A 14,906-nucleotide genomic window follows, 5' to 3' on the forward strand; every position below is an offset into this window, starting at 1 on the left:
GATCACGTTTACACAACCTAGTGGTAAAAACATGATACTGCCCACTATTCAACTGCTTCGGTTGCTCTGATAACCAGACTATTGTTGTTGTTGACCCCCCCCCCCCTGATTACTCTGCTGGTTGTAACCACCCTGATTGCCGTGATTACTTTGATTTCCCTGGAATCCAGAGTTAGAACTGCCACCGCCGTAACCCGGACCGTGAAAGTCGGATCCAGAACCGCCACCTGGCCCATGACTGTCTTGGAAAAGATTGGAATTCTTGTATTCTTTCATAATGTGACAATCTTTCCAGAGGTGCCCGGATGGTCTTTCTTTCGTACCATGTTTTGGGCAGGGCTGATTTAACATATGCTCAAGGTTGATACCGGATCCTCCGGCCTGTGGGGGCGGTTTACCCTTACGACGTTGACCATTATTCTATGCATTGGTGTTAGCCACAAAGTCAAAACTATTATCAGCCTTGCGCTTACCGTTGCCTCCCTGGTTATACTGCTGCCCCTTAACATTGTTGTTCTTTCTTCCCTCCCCGGCTTTTCATCATCAAACTTGGGGTCCTTGGTACTATCAGAATCAGCATACTTAACGAGAGCCGCCATGAGCGACCCCATGTCATTGCAATGACGTTTGAGCCGCCCTAGCTTCTGCTTTAAGGGCATGAAACGACAATTGTTCTCCAACGTCAACACTGCTGAGTCGGCATTGATGCGATCCGACGAGTGCAAGATTGTTGAGACCTGACGCACCCAATGGGTCGTTAACTCACCTTCTTCTTGAACACAGGAGGCTTGTCGGAGTAAATGACCACGGGTAGCCTAGTCGGCTCCCCCTGGCCCTTCTGAAAAAATCACGAGCCGATCCGGCCCTCAAGAATCCAAGACGTGGGGCCGCCTTCCCCTTGCCGGCTGTCTCCCAGGCCGACTATCGGAAGGCGGCCCGACTTTAGCCCTCATGAAGAAAGCCGCGGGAGGGCCGGCTCCAAGAAGCCGGCCACGAGAAGGCCGACTCCAAGAGGCCGACTCCCACCAAGCGGTCAAGATCGTACCCTCGAAGTCTGCATCCACATAACGGCAATGTGACGGGGCGTGGCTACAGTAAAGCCTGCCACCCCCGAATCCCGGAGCACGGCTGGCATAGTGCGCCGTACGGGGTGGCCATGACCCGTCTGGCGCGGCACTGTTGCCATGTTGACCCTGATGTCACCCACGGCGGGCTGCCAGCGCGGCCCACGGGCAGTGGGCCCCTTCAGGCAGAGAGGCACCCGAAGGCGGCCAGGCCTCCCCCAGTCGGCCCGAGACGGGGCCGGCTCCCCGCAGCCGGCTTGCCCCCTCCCTCGAAGGAGACGCTCCATTAAGGAGACAAGACGCGGTGAGGCTACAGCGATCGCCCGCCGGGCGGCGGCACTGTAGCCACGCCCACCTCGGCGAAGCCCTCGTCACCAGGTTGGGGCAACAGTAACCAACCACCGACAAGGCCCTGGACAGTGGGGCCTGCCTGCCGACCAAGGAGCCGGCAGCCGGCGGGACCCACCAGCCGGCAGGCCCCAGCAGCCGGCGCAGAGGCCGGCGAGCGTAGACACAGACGGCTGGGGCACATGCCCAGCCAGATTACCATTGTACCCCCGGGGGTGAGCCTATATAAACCCCCCGGGGCACCCATGCAAAGGGTTGATCTGTGCTAGTTTTAGATAGCACATAGGGAGGAGAAGAGAGCGAGCCGTGCCCTTCTTCCTCCTCTCGCCGAAACAGCTCAAGGAGCATCTTGTAGCCACTCATTCATCTAGTGATCATGCGGAGACCCCGCAGAGTAGCAGTAGGGGTGTTATCTCCTCAGAGAGCCCCGAAGCTGGGTAAGATTCGCCGGCGTGCATGTCTTCGCCTCATCCCGCTTCCAGGCACCGGCGACGTCTTACTGGCTCCCACAATGATAAGCCACCCGTTGGCATATGTCGCACCTACCACCCGACATTTGGCGCCCACCATGGGGCCAGGTGCACCGTCGTCCGGAGACCTGTTCTGGACGGGAACCCTCTTCCTCCCCAGCGAGCGTAGCCAGCCCGGCACGCCCGATGGCGCTTGCCATGACGCGCTGCAAGGCGTCGCCAACGTCTGCGCAGCGAGCGGCCTCACCGATCTCCTGGACGAGACCCTCATCTCCGACGAGCTCGCCTCTGACGCGGCCATCGACCACCTCGTCAACCTCCTCAGCCAGCTCCACGTCTCCGGCGAGCTTGCTGTGGACTTGGAGTCTCTTGGCTCCACCGATCCGATGCCTGTCGACTCTGACACGGCCTCGCTCGACGCTTCCCCACCAACGTCGCGATCTACAATGACCCTCTTCCCCGGGCCAATGGCTGCGACGGCGCCACCACCGAGGTGATGGTCATCGGCCACGGCGGCGCTTCTGGCGAGAACGCCCTTCACGCCCCGCACGCAGCGGTCCACGACTTGTCCATCCCCCTCCCGGCCGATGCCGACGCCGAAGCACTGGAGGCTCGCCGCCTCGCCCTCCTCGTGAAGGGCCGGAAGTTGGCTTCCATGAGACGCCTCACCGAGGCCCACCAGCGCGAAGCCAACCGCGCCGCCTTTGGCATGCCGCCCCCAGGCGGGCCAAGCCGAGCCGGCGTTGTCAGACAGCGCGGTGGTGCCCTCGCCGACACGCTAGGAGTTGACCGCCCAGTCTACGCCACTCCGCTCGAGAACCTGCGCACTGCCCAGGCGGCCGTAGACGAGCTAGATGGACTGGGGTTCGAAGAACTCCCCCACATGACCAGACGCATCCAACAACTAATCGATGCAGCCGCACAGCGGCACAAAGCCGACGCCCGCGCGGAAAGCCCTCCCCCGCGCCGAGAGTACGGCGCGACGTCCCGGACGCCGACTGCGGGTAAAACCCGTGCGCGGAACGAGGAGCCGGCTGCCAGCCGAAGTCGAACCCGGACCTCCATCGAGCGAGACGCAGAAGGCCGTCCCCGGGCCATGGAGCGGCGGGGCAACCCGCCTCCGCCTCCGCCTCGTGGGGAGAGATATCCCACCCCACCGCCTGTTACACATCCGACCCTCAGCGGCCGACTAGGTCTCCGTGAAGGAGTCGGCGAGAACGACGCCCGCCATCGGATCGACCGCCTAACACGATCCCTGGCGCTAGAAGAAGAAGATGATGTCGGCCCGCCTTGCTTCGGCCCCCGCATCCGCGACGAGCCTTTCCCCAAAGGGTTCTCGCTCCCGAGAGACACGCCCAAGTACAACGGCTCCGTGAAGCCGGAAGATTGGTTGATCGACTACTCCACAGCGGTTCGCATAGCAAACGGCAACAGGCGCGTTGCCGTGAAGTACGTGCCCCTCATGCTGCAAGGCACGGCGCGGACCTGGCTCAACAGCCTCAGGCCATACAGCATCAACAGCTGGCTAGACTTCACAGAAGCCTTCGTCCGTAACTTCACCAGCACCTACAAGCGGGCTCCCAAGCCCAGACAACTCTCCTTGTGCGTGCAAGGCCCTGCCGAGTCCACTCACGACTACCTCACGCGTTGGGCTGAGCTCCGCAACTCTTGCGAAGGGGTGCACGAGGTGCAAGCCATAGAGTACTTCACCGTCGGATGCCGAGAAGGCACCCTCCTTAAGCACAAGCTCCTCTGCGACGAGCCGACTACCCTCGACGAGCTTCTGGTCATAGCGGACAAGTACGCCACCGCCGACTCCTCAATGAAGACTGAACTCCGGGTAGACGCGTCCGGGAAGGTAATCAACCCGGCGCCCAAGACGCCAGCTGGGACTCCGGCCGACGCCCGTACCAGAACGACCACAAGCGCAAGGGCCCCGTGCCGCTCTCCACCAGTCGGCAGGTGGCCACAGTCGAAGACGAGCGGCCCTAAGGGCGACCCGCTCCCAAGAAACCGAAGGGCGGCAGACCGGCTTGGCAGCCGGCCTTCTCCTACGAGCAAACTCTCGACGCCCCATGCAAGTTCCACAGCGGCGCGAAGCCGTCCAACCACACAACCCGGAAGTGCCACTGGCTCACCCGAATCTCCAAAGGCGAAGGGCTCGCGCCACCTCCGCCTGCTGGTCCTCCGCCTCCGGCTCCGCAGCTGCCGACCGCTCGGCCAGCAGTCGGAGCTGTGCACGATGAGTTCCCCGACGAGCATGCCGCCTATGTCATCTTTACAAGCCAGCCCGAAGGCCAGCATAGCAGACGCGGAGAGCACCAAGAAGTCAACATGGTCGCTGCCAACCCCGCTGAGCACATGCACTGGTCGGAAAAGCCTATCAGCTGGAGCTGGGCCGACCACCCAGAGGTGATGCCATCTCTCGGCTCTTATGCGTTGGTTTTGGATGCCACCCTTGCAACGGACAGACGTGCCGCCCGTTTCTACCGCGTGCTGATAGACGGCGGGAGCAGCATCAACATCCTGTACCGTGACACCCTAGAGAAGTTGAACGTCAAGACGAAGCAACTCATGCCTACTCGGACTGTGTTCCATGGCATTGTACCTGGCCTGTCCTGCGCCCCCATCGGCAAGGTCAAGATTGATGTACTCTTTGGGGACAAGGAGCATTTACGCCGAGAAGCGATCTGGTTTGAAGTGGTGGACCTGGAGAGCCCCTACCATGCATTGCTTGGTCGTCCTGCCTTGGCCAGGTTCATGGCTGTTCCCCACTATGCTTACCTCAAGATGAAGATGCCGAGCGCCAAGGGCATCCTCACCATAGCCGGCGATTACAAGAAATCTTCTGAGTGCGCTACAGCCAGCAGCCGGCTGGCCGAGTCCCTGGTGATTGCCGAAGAAAAGAAGATGTTGGACCGAGTCGTGGCCATGGCCCGCAAACAGCCGGCCCTGTCCTCCGATCCCAAGGAGTGTGATGCCCAAGGATCTTTCCAGCCGGCCAAGGAGACGAAGAAGATACCCCTTGACCCCGAGCACCCAGAAAGGTTTGCCGTCATCGGGGCAAACCTAAACAGCAAATAGGAAGGCGAGCTCGCCGACTTCCTTCGTGAGAATCGAGATATCTTTGCATGGTCCCCTAAGGACATGTCGGGTGTTCCGAAGGAATTTGCCGAGCACAAGCTACATGTCCGAGAAGGCGCAAAACCAGTCAAACAACCCCTCCGCCGACTGTCGGAGAAGAAAAGAAGGATTGTGGGAGAGGAGATAGCCCGGCTCCTGGCAGCCGGCTTCATTATGGAGGTTTTCTTTTCAGAGTGGCTCGCCAACCCGGTCCTTGTGCTAAAGAAGAACAACAAGTGGCGCATGTGCATAGACTACACGAGCCTCAACAAGGCCTGCCCCAAAGATCCCTTTGCCCTACCAAGGATTGATCAAGTGATAGACTCCACGGCCGGATGCGAGCTGTTGAGTTTCTTGGATGCTTACTTAGGATACCACCAGATAAAGCTAGATCCGGCTGACCGCCTAAAGACCGCCTTCATCACGCCATTCGGAGCTTTCTGCTACCTGACTATGACATTCGGCTTGAGAAATGTCGGTGCCACTTTTCAGCGTTGCATGCAGAAGTGCCTCCTCAAGCAGCTTGGCAGAAACGCCCACGTCTACGTAGACGACATTGTGGTGAAGACAGAGAAGCGCGATACCTTGTTGGCGGACCTCAAGGAAACATTTGAGAACCTGCGCCGGTTCCAGATCAAGCTCAACCCCGAGAAATGCGTGTTTGGAGTGCCAGCCGGCCAGCTCCTAGGCTTCCTGGTCTCCGAACGCGGCATCGAATGCAACCCAATAAAGATCAAGGTCATTGAGAGAATGGTGATTCCCACCAAACTTCGAGACGTCCAAAAGTTCACCGGGTGCTTGGCCTCCCTGAACCGCTTCATCAGCCGGCTCGGAGAGAAAGCTCTCCCCCTCTACCGCCTCATGAAGAAGACCACTCACTTCGAGTGGAACGACCAAGCCGACCAAGCTTTTCACGAGCTGAAGAAGATGCTGGCCACGCCGTCTGTCCTGGCGGCGCCGATTGAGAAAGAGCCCATGCTCCTCTACATTGCTGCAACCAGCCGGGTGGTCAGCATCGTCATAGTAGTCCAGCGCCTAGAAGAGGGCCGAGCCCAGCCTGTCCAGAGGCCGGTGTACTATTTGAGCGAGGTGCTGTCTACCTCGAAGTAGAACTACCCGCACTACCAGAAGATGTGCTATGGCGTGTACTTCGCTGCCAAGAAGCTGAAGCCCTACTTCCAAGAGCACCCCATCACGGTCATATGCACCGCCCCGCTTGCCGAGATCATAGGAAGCCGGGATGCATCCGGCCGGGTGGCAAAATGGGCCATCGAGCTGGCCCCCTACACGATCTTCTACCAGCCTCGCACCGCCATCAAGTCCCAAGCATTGGCCGACTTCCTCGTCGACTGGGCCGAGACCCAGTACCTACCGCCAGCTCCCGACTCCACTCATTGGCGCATGCACTTTGACAGGTCCAAGATGCGCACCGGCTTGGGGTCGGCGTCATCCTCACCTCTCCCAAAGGCGACAGGCTCAGATACACACTGCAAATTCACTTTGCCGCCTCCAACAACATGGCCGAGTACGAGGCGCTCATACACGGGCTCCGGCTTGCCAAAGAGCTCGGCATACGCCGGATCCTATGTTACGGCGACTCGGACTTGGTAGTCCAGCAATCATCCGGCGACTGGGACGCCAAGGATGCAAATATGGCAAGCTACTGCTTCCTTGTTCAGCAGATCAGCGGGTACTTTGAAGGATGCGAGTTCCTCCATGTACCGCGAGCCGACAACGAGCTAGATGATACCCTGGCCCGAATAGGCTCCACTCGGCAAGCAATACCAACCGGTGTCTCTCTGCAACGCCTCCTCAAGCCATCTATCAAGCCGTCTCCAGAGTCTGATTCCATCTTCGTGCCGCCTGACCCCGACACGGCCGGGTACGGCTCGAGGAACCAAGCAGGTGACCGGGGAACTTCGGTAGTCGGCCCGGGGACGTCAGTAAGCGGCTCGGGGACTTCCGTAGTTACGCCCGACCCGGGGACTGCCACACCCGGCTCGGGCACTGCGGTAGTCGGCCCGGGGACTGCACCAACGCAACAGGCGGCGGCCGACTCCAGCATTTCACCACCCAGCCCGCCCACCCTGGTCGCAGTAGCTGTGTTGGCAATAGAGAAGTCACAGCTCCATCATGGGCTCAGTCCATCCTCAACTTCCTAATAAACCAAGATCTGCCGGCTGACGAAATAGAGGCAAGACAAGTCCAATGCCGAGCCAGAGCATACAAAATCGTCAATAGAGAGCTCGTCAGGCGCAGTGTCACTAGAGTCTTCCAGCGATGCGTCGAGCAAGAAAAGGGCATTGCAATCCTCAGAGACATCCACCAAGGAGAATGCGGCCACCATGCGGCCTCAAGATCGCTCGTCGCCAAAGCTTTCCGCCATGGGTTCTTTTGGCCGACTGCTTTGGATGATGCCAAGGAGTTAGTTAAACATTGCAAAGGGTGCCAAGTCTTCAGCTCCAAGCAACACATGCCGGCTTCGGCACTCAAGACCATTCCCCTCACTTGGCCCTTCGCCGTTTGGGGACTGGACATGGTGGGCCCATTCAAGATGGCGCGCGGCGGCATGACACATCAGTTTGTCGTCGTGGACAAATTCACCAAATGGATTGAGGCAAAGCCGATAAAGAAGCTGAATGGGCCGACTGCCGTGACATTCATCGCAGATATAACAACTCACTACGGCGTGCCACACAGCAACATCACCGACAACAGCACGAATTTCGCCAAGGGAGCATTGGCACGTTTCTGCGCAACGCAGGGCATCCGGTTGGACTTAGCGTCCGTTGCCCACCCGCAGTCAAACGGCCAAGTCAAGCGAGCCAACGGCCTCATCCTCTCCGGCATCAAGCCGCGACTGGTCGTGCCACTGGAACGTTCGGCCGGCTGTTGGCTCGATGAGCTGCCAGCCGTCCTCTGAAGTCTGCGCACTACCCCAAACAAGTCAACCGGCTTCACTCCTTTCTTCCTCGTGTACGGTGCCGAGGCGGTCATCCCAACCGACATCGAGTTCGACTCGCCTTGGGTTACCATGTACACAGAGGCGGAGGCCAAGGAAGCACGAGAAGACGGCGTCGACCTGCTGGAAGAAGGCCGGCTGTTAGCCCTCAGCCGGTCCGCCATCTACCAGCAGGGCCTGCGCCGCTACCACAGCCGGAAGGTCAGACCAAGATCTTTCCAAGAAGGCGACCTCGTGCTCCGGCTGATCCAGCGAACAGCCGGCCAGCACAAGCTCTCGGCCCCTTGGGAAGGCCCCTTCGTCATCAGCAGAGCGCTGGGAAATGACTCCTACTACCTGATCGACGCATAGAAGCCGAAGGCACGAAAGAGAGACAACTTTGGCAAAGAGTCGGAACGACCATGGAACGCCAACCTCCTCCGAAGATTTTACAGTTGAAATACAGTATGTATCATGCTAACTTTTGTACTAAGTATGAGACAATAGGCCCCCCGAGGAGAGCTCGGGGACTGCCATCTCTTATCTATAAATGAAGAGTATCATGCTTATGATCATGTCATTGCATTCACTTTTTTCGTCCGGCACCGGGTTCGACTAGTCGGCCCGGGGACTGGCTGCCTTGAGTTATATTAGAAGTCCTACCCGCGGTCAGACAAGTAGTGTGCCGGCACCCAAGCCTTCTCTCACCAAAAGTCGCAATTCGAAGAACCGGCTGTCCGGCTGGCAAGAGTTAAAGGCAGGAAAGGACGCCCACACGAAAAACGGCTAGGGACTAACGGACTAATATAACAAAAGTTGGTTTTTCTCCCACCACCGACCGACTACCAGAGTAGCCGGCCGGCCGGCTTCCATTCACCTTGCTTCAATCTAAGAAAGCTCGAGTACTTGCCTTCACCAAAAAATAAAATAAATATAGCCAAGTCCTTCCTCAGCCGCAGGCTACAGAGCAGCTGCCGGTTGGGAAGACAGCAGCTAGGGGAAGGCGGCAAAGGAAACAGCCTAAAGATAAAAAGCATACGCGAATGGAAGCCAAACACACACACGATCATATTTACACAAAAGGCCTTCGAAAGGCCAGCATTCAACATAGTTTGGATACACCCCCAGTGGGTGGAACTGCGCAAGTCTAACAAAAATTATTCAAAAAGTAACAAGCAGGAAAAGCAAGGACGGCAGATTAAGCCAAGGGAGCAACTGGCGAGTCGGGCAGGTCGGTGGAGACGGCAGCGCTGGCTGGAGGAGTGGCCGGCTGGCGAACCTCGGCATGATCACCACCTCCTACAGAGGGCGCGCTAGCACGCGCCTCGTTGCTGGAGGCGCGGTCAGGCTGGGGCTGGCTGGCCGCTTCACTGGCCGGCTCGACGTCTTCGCCTTCCTCCCCTTCGCCGTCTTCACCGTCATTGCTAGAAGCGATCTCCTCTGCCGAGTCCTCACCCGCTACCGGGTCCAGCCCGAACCATTCCTCCGGCTGGGCAACGCCGTTCACATTTATTTCAGGAGCGAAGACGCTGATGTCAGTGCACTCGGCGATCGTCGAGGCATGCTGAGCGATAGCCTGCCGCACCTCCTCCATCTCTTCGTCGGCCTCCAGCCGCCAGGTGCGCAGCTGGTCCAGGTTCAGCCCGGGATACCAGGCTCGGACGAACTCCAGCGCCCGCCCAGCTCCAAGCCGGGCCGCCGATGCCTTCCAGGCCTCGAAGCGGCCAACTACAACCTCCAGCCAGTCCGCAGTCCGACTTGGGTGCGGGGAATCGTTTCGCCTGGCCAGAGGGCGGCCAACACCTGCGCCCCGGCGTGCTGGAGGCGGCAGAGCATGCGGTGAGCCAGCTGCAGCCGGGCTTAGACCACCAAGAGTTGCTCCTCAAGCGTTCGGCTCGCGTCCGGCGCGATTTCAGCCCCCGCCTGCCGGCGCACCTCGCGATGGGCCTCGATGGTTTGGGTGGCGAAGACGGAGTAGCCGGGGAAATAGTCTGCACAGAGAACAAAGAGCAGCACAAGTCAGAACACAAATCAGGGGGCAAGGGGCAAGCAAGGAGTGAGGAAGGCGGCTTACCATCGATCAGATCCTCAATCTGGCCGAAGCCCTCGCTCAGCGCTTGTTTTGCCTCAGCCCAGCCCGCCGCTTCGGTCTCGAACTCGGCCTTCAGGGCGTCCTCGCTGTCCTGCGCCTTCTTCAGGGCCGCCTTGTGGCTCTCCTCCTGGTCGGCCAACTTCTTGGCCAGGCGGTCACGCTCCAGGACCAAGGCGTTGTACTCGGCTTCCTTGGTGCGAAGGGTCCTGGGCCCCGCTGAGCTGCCCCCTCAAGTCGGCATTGGCTCCTGCAAGCATGAAGACAAAGGAAAAATCAATAAGGAAGAAGTCGTCAAGGAAGATCCGACCCGACTGCTTAGCAGTCGGCCCGAATCTCGGGGACTACACCCAGTGGGTGCGCTGACACGCCCCCACAGGAGATGAACAAAACAAAGCACGCACTCCGGCTGCTGGTCAGGTCCTCGGTTTTCCGGCCCAGCTCCTAAGCCTGGGAGTTGAAGGCAGCAGCGCGGAGGTTATGGTATTCCTGGAAGATCAGACAGGATGCAAGAATAAGATAGCTGTCAGGACCTAGTAAGTTCCAAGCCGCCTGCTCAGCAGCCGACTCGGAACTCGGGGACTACACCCAGTGGGTGCGCTGACGCGCCCCCACGGAAGAAATCAAAAGAGCAAAACAACCAAGGCCAGAGGGCTCAACCGGATGACGACCCGCGTCGCGAGGAACTCTTGGGTATATTGCTGCAGCGAAGCGGCCTGGGCTTGAAGCCGGTTCCGGACCTCCTGGGCCGCCGCGTTCAGCTCGCCCGTCCCCCCGGTGGGCGTCCACTCGAACGTGCTGGCGCTGGACGCCTCCAGGGCCTCCGCCGTCTGGCTGGCGCCCGCAGCTCGGCGCGGCTCCGGCGCGGAGGTACCTCCCCCTGCGCGTCGGTGCAATGCCAGCTGCACCTCGAGGCCGGCCCCTGCCTCCGGCTCGCCCCCGGCCGGCTGCTCTGGTGTCGCGGCTGGTTGGCCGCTTTGGCCCACTCCAGTCGGCGCCATCTGCGGCGCCTCCTCCATGAAGACCACGTGGTCCTCCCTCCTCTCCATCACCGGCGGGTCTTGGTCGACCTCCTTCGACGGGGGCACGGGGATGTCGGGGGCCACGGCGCGGAGGGGAACGACGAGCAGCGGAGGCTGGTTGTGCGACGACTCCGCCTCCGTCTCCGCGGTTGCCGCCTCCGCCGGGCCTTGGCCGCCGCGTCAGCCTGCTCCTTCGCCGCCTGGGCGGTCCTTCGCTCCGCCGCCTCCCGCTCCTCCTGCACCTCCCGTGCGTTCCGCTCCGTGGCCTCCATGAGGTCGGCGCGGGGATCCACGCGGCGGGAGCCTGAGGACCCTCCAGTCGGCCCGACTACGGAGCCGCCAGGACCTCGCTCGAGGGAAAGCGGTGCCCTGCCCGACGAGCAAAGAAAGGTTTAGAAGAGCTTCGATCGAAGAGGACAACAAAAAAATAAATATACAAGACGTTTGACGACTTACGCCGGGATCGCCTGCGGCTGTTTCACCGCCTTGCAGAAGCGGGCCGCCTTCACGGCCGCCTCATCCCGCTTGGTCGCCGTCGTGGAACCCTTGGATTTCTTCGGCCGGCTGCCGAAGAAGGTCGGCGCGGCCCGGCGCTTCTGCGCGCTGCCACAGGCAGCCGACGCGGCAGACGGGCCCGCACCTTGATGATCAAGCGCCGGCTGGCGTTGCGGGGCGGCTTCGACCTCGTCGTCGTCCGCCCAGTCCTCGAGGCCGGCCCCGAGCCCCGCGCCTCCTGCCTCGTCGCCTTCTCCCATGATGGCATCTTCCATGGCGGCCGCACCCAAGTCCGGATCATCGGCGTCGTCCACCGTGCGGTCGGGGAGGAGCTGGCGCTCTACCCCTGCGGCCCCGGACGTCGGCGGAAGAAGAGGGTTCTGCTGAGGGCAAACCAATTGATCAGAAGTCGGCCATCATGAGGCCGGCTACAAAAGGAAGAAAATAAGAAAAACTTACAGCAGGCGGAGGGTTGGCGCGAGAATACGGCCCTTTGCCGTATCGCCAATCCTCGGCGAGCTTGCAGTTGGAGATGTAGTTCGCCATGTAAGACACCTCGGCATGAGGCATCTCCCTGGTGCTCAGCCGGCACGGGTCGAAGCGGCCGCTCATCTGGCAAATCATGTGAGGCCGGCCTTGGAGCGGAAGCACTCGGCGCTCCACGAAGGCGGCCACCAGGTCGGCTCCTGTCAGGCCCTCCGATTGGATCATCACGCAGAGCCGGAAGACGGCTGCGTTCCTGGCTTGAGACAACGACCTGGCCCGGTAGCTCCACGAGGGTTGCCTCCCAGCCGGCGGGCCGGCTACGTAAGCCGGCAGGTTGACGTAGTCGCCTTGCTAGGCGACGTTCTTCATGTAAAAATAGGACTTCTGCCAGAGCTTCACCAAGTGGATCAGTGGGATGGGCGGGAACAGATTGTTCTCGCCCATCCGCCTCATGGCAATGAAGGCTCCGCAGGGGGCGGGCACGCCCGCGACAACGGTGCCGAGCTTGCTCTGGAAGAATTCTCCCCGGAGCTCGAGAGTGGGGAGAACCCCAAGAAAGCCCTCGCACAAGGTGACGAAAGCCGACAGCAGCATCACCTCGTTGGGCGTGAGGTGATGCGGCTGGAGGTGGTAGAATTCAAGAAAAGCGCTGAGGAATCCGCTCACCGGGAGGCCGAAGCCGCGCAGGCAGTGCGAGCGGAAGATTACCCGCTCGCCCTCCTCCGGTGCCGGCGAAATCTCCCTCGCCGGCGCCTGACGAAACCGCACGTAGTTCTCGCCCGGCAGACGCCACGTCCGGTGGAGGAACTCAACGTGGTCCTCGTGGACGTTGGAGCCATCCCACGATCTCGACAACGCCATGGGAGCGACGCGGCGAGGAACAAGACGATGCGACGACAGAGACGCGCACGACCCCGCTACAGCGGGACCAAAGGAACCAAGAGGTCCGACGGCGGAGCGGAGCGGCAATGGGTCGCTGCGGCGGCGAAGGGAAGAAGAAGGAAGGTGAGAAGGGGCGGAGCGAGGGAGAGCGTGCGAGCCTCTGCCGCTCCCCCTCCTCCCCCTACTTATAGACCCGCGCGGCGGAGCCGAGGAGGCGTGGTGTGAGGAAACGTGGGATCAACTGCGCCCACTCCCCCACGTCCCGTGATTATTGCGCCCTGATGGCTTAATAAAACCGCCGCGGGAAGGCGAGCGGTCCGTGTGGGCCGCAGAGGATCCGCGCTCGGGCCGAGGCCTAGGACTGGCGGGCCCGGACCTGCGGCGGCGTCCCATCGCGCGCATGCGTTGGCAGGTTTTCCTTGCCACGTGGCCCGCGGGATGGCGCGTGGTCAGCTCGCAGGCCGACCCACGTTCCCGCCTATGACAAACGGAGCTTTCCGAAGACGGCGCGCATAAGCAAAGCCGGCTCCTCAGGATAGGAAGCTGACCAAGCTTCTCGTCCCTTTGTCAGCCTCGAAGCTCGATCAGCTTCGGGGACTACTGTCGGAGTAAATGACCACGGGTAGCCTAGCCGGCTCCCCTGGCCCTTCTGAAAAAATCACGAGCCAATCCGGCCCTCAAGAATCCAAGACGTGGGGCCGCCTTCCCCTTGCCGGCTGTCTCCCAGGCCGACTATCGGAAGGCGGCCCGACTTTAGCCCTCATGAAGAAAGCCGCGGGAGGGCCGGCTCCAAGAAGCCGGCCACGAGAAGGCCGACTCCAAGAGGCCGGCTCCCACCAAGCGGTCAAGATCGTACCCTCGAAGCCTGCATCCACATAACGGCGATGTGACGGGGCGTGGCTATAGTAAAGCCTGCCACCCCTGAATCCCGGAGCACGCCTGGCACAGTGCGCCATACGGGGTGGCCATGACCCATCCGGTGCGGCACTGTTGCCATGTTGACCCTGATGTCACCCACGACGGGCTGCCAGCGCGGCCCACGGGCGGTGGGCCCCTTCAGGCAGAGAGGCACCCGAAGGCGGCCAGGCCTCCCCCAGTCGGCCCGAGACGGGGCCGGCTCCCCGCAGCCGGCTTGCCCCTCCCTCGAAGGAGACGCTCCATTAAGGAGACAAGACGCGGTGAGGCTACAGCGATCGCCCGCCGGGCGGCGGCACTGTAGCCACGCCCACCTCGGCGAAGCCCTCGTCACCAGGTTGGGGCAACAGTAACCAGCCACCGACAAGGCCCTGGACAGTGGGGCCTGCCTGTCGACCAAGGAGCCGGCAGCCGGCGGGCCCCAGCAGCCGGCGCAGAGGCCGGCAAGCGTAGACACAGACGGCTGGGGCCCACGCCCAGCCGGATTACCATTGTACCCCCGGGGGGTGAGCCTATATAAACCCCCCGGGGCACCCATGCAAAGGGTTGATCTGTGCTAGTTTTAGATACCACATAGGGAGGAGAAGAGAGCGAGCCGTGCCCTTCTTCCTCCTCTCGCCAAAACAGCTCAAGGAGCATCTTGTAGCCACTCATTCATCTAGTGATCATGCGGAGACCCCGCAGAGCAGCAGTAGGGGTGTTATCTCCTCGGAGAGCCCCGAAGCTGGGTAAGATTCGCCGGTGTGCATGTCTTCGCCTCATCCCGCTTCCAGGCACCGGCGACGTCTTACTGGCTACCACAATGATAAGCCACATGTTGGCATATGTCGCACCTACCACCCGACAAGGCTAGATCCACAATTGACATGGGTTGTTTGCATGTGTCTTTGAAGTTCTGGATGAACCGAGCCTTTAACTCAGCCCATGACCCGATGGAGTTGGCAGGGAGCCCCTTCAACCAAGTGCGGGTCGTCCCTTCTAACATCACGGGGAAATATTTAGCAGATGCAGCCTCGCTGACATCCAGTAACTCCATGGCCATCTCATAACTCTCAATCTATGCCTCCGGAC

The sequence above is a fragment of the Triticum aestivum genome, chromosome 7A, assembly GCF_018294505.1.
Source record: "Triticum aestivum cultivar Chinese Spring chromosome 7A, IWGSC CS RefSeq v2.1, whole genome shotgun sequence".
NCBI classification, from domain to species: Eukaryota; Viridiplantae; Streptophyta; class Magnoliopsida; order Poales; family Poaceae; genus Triticum; species Triticum aestivum.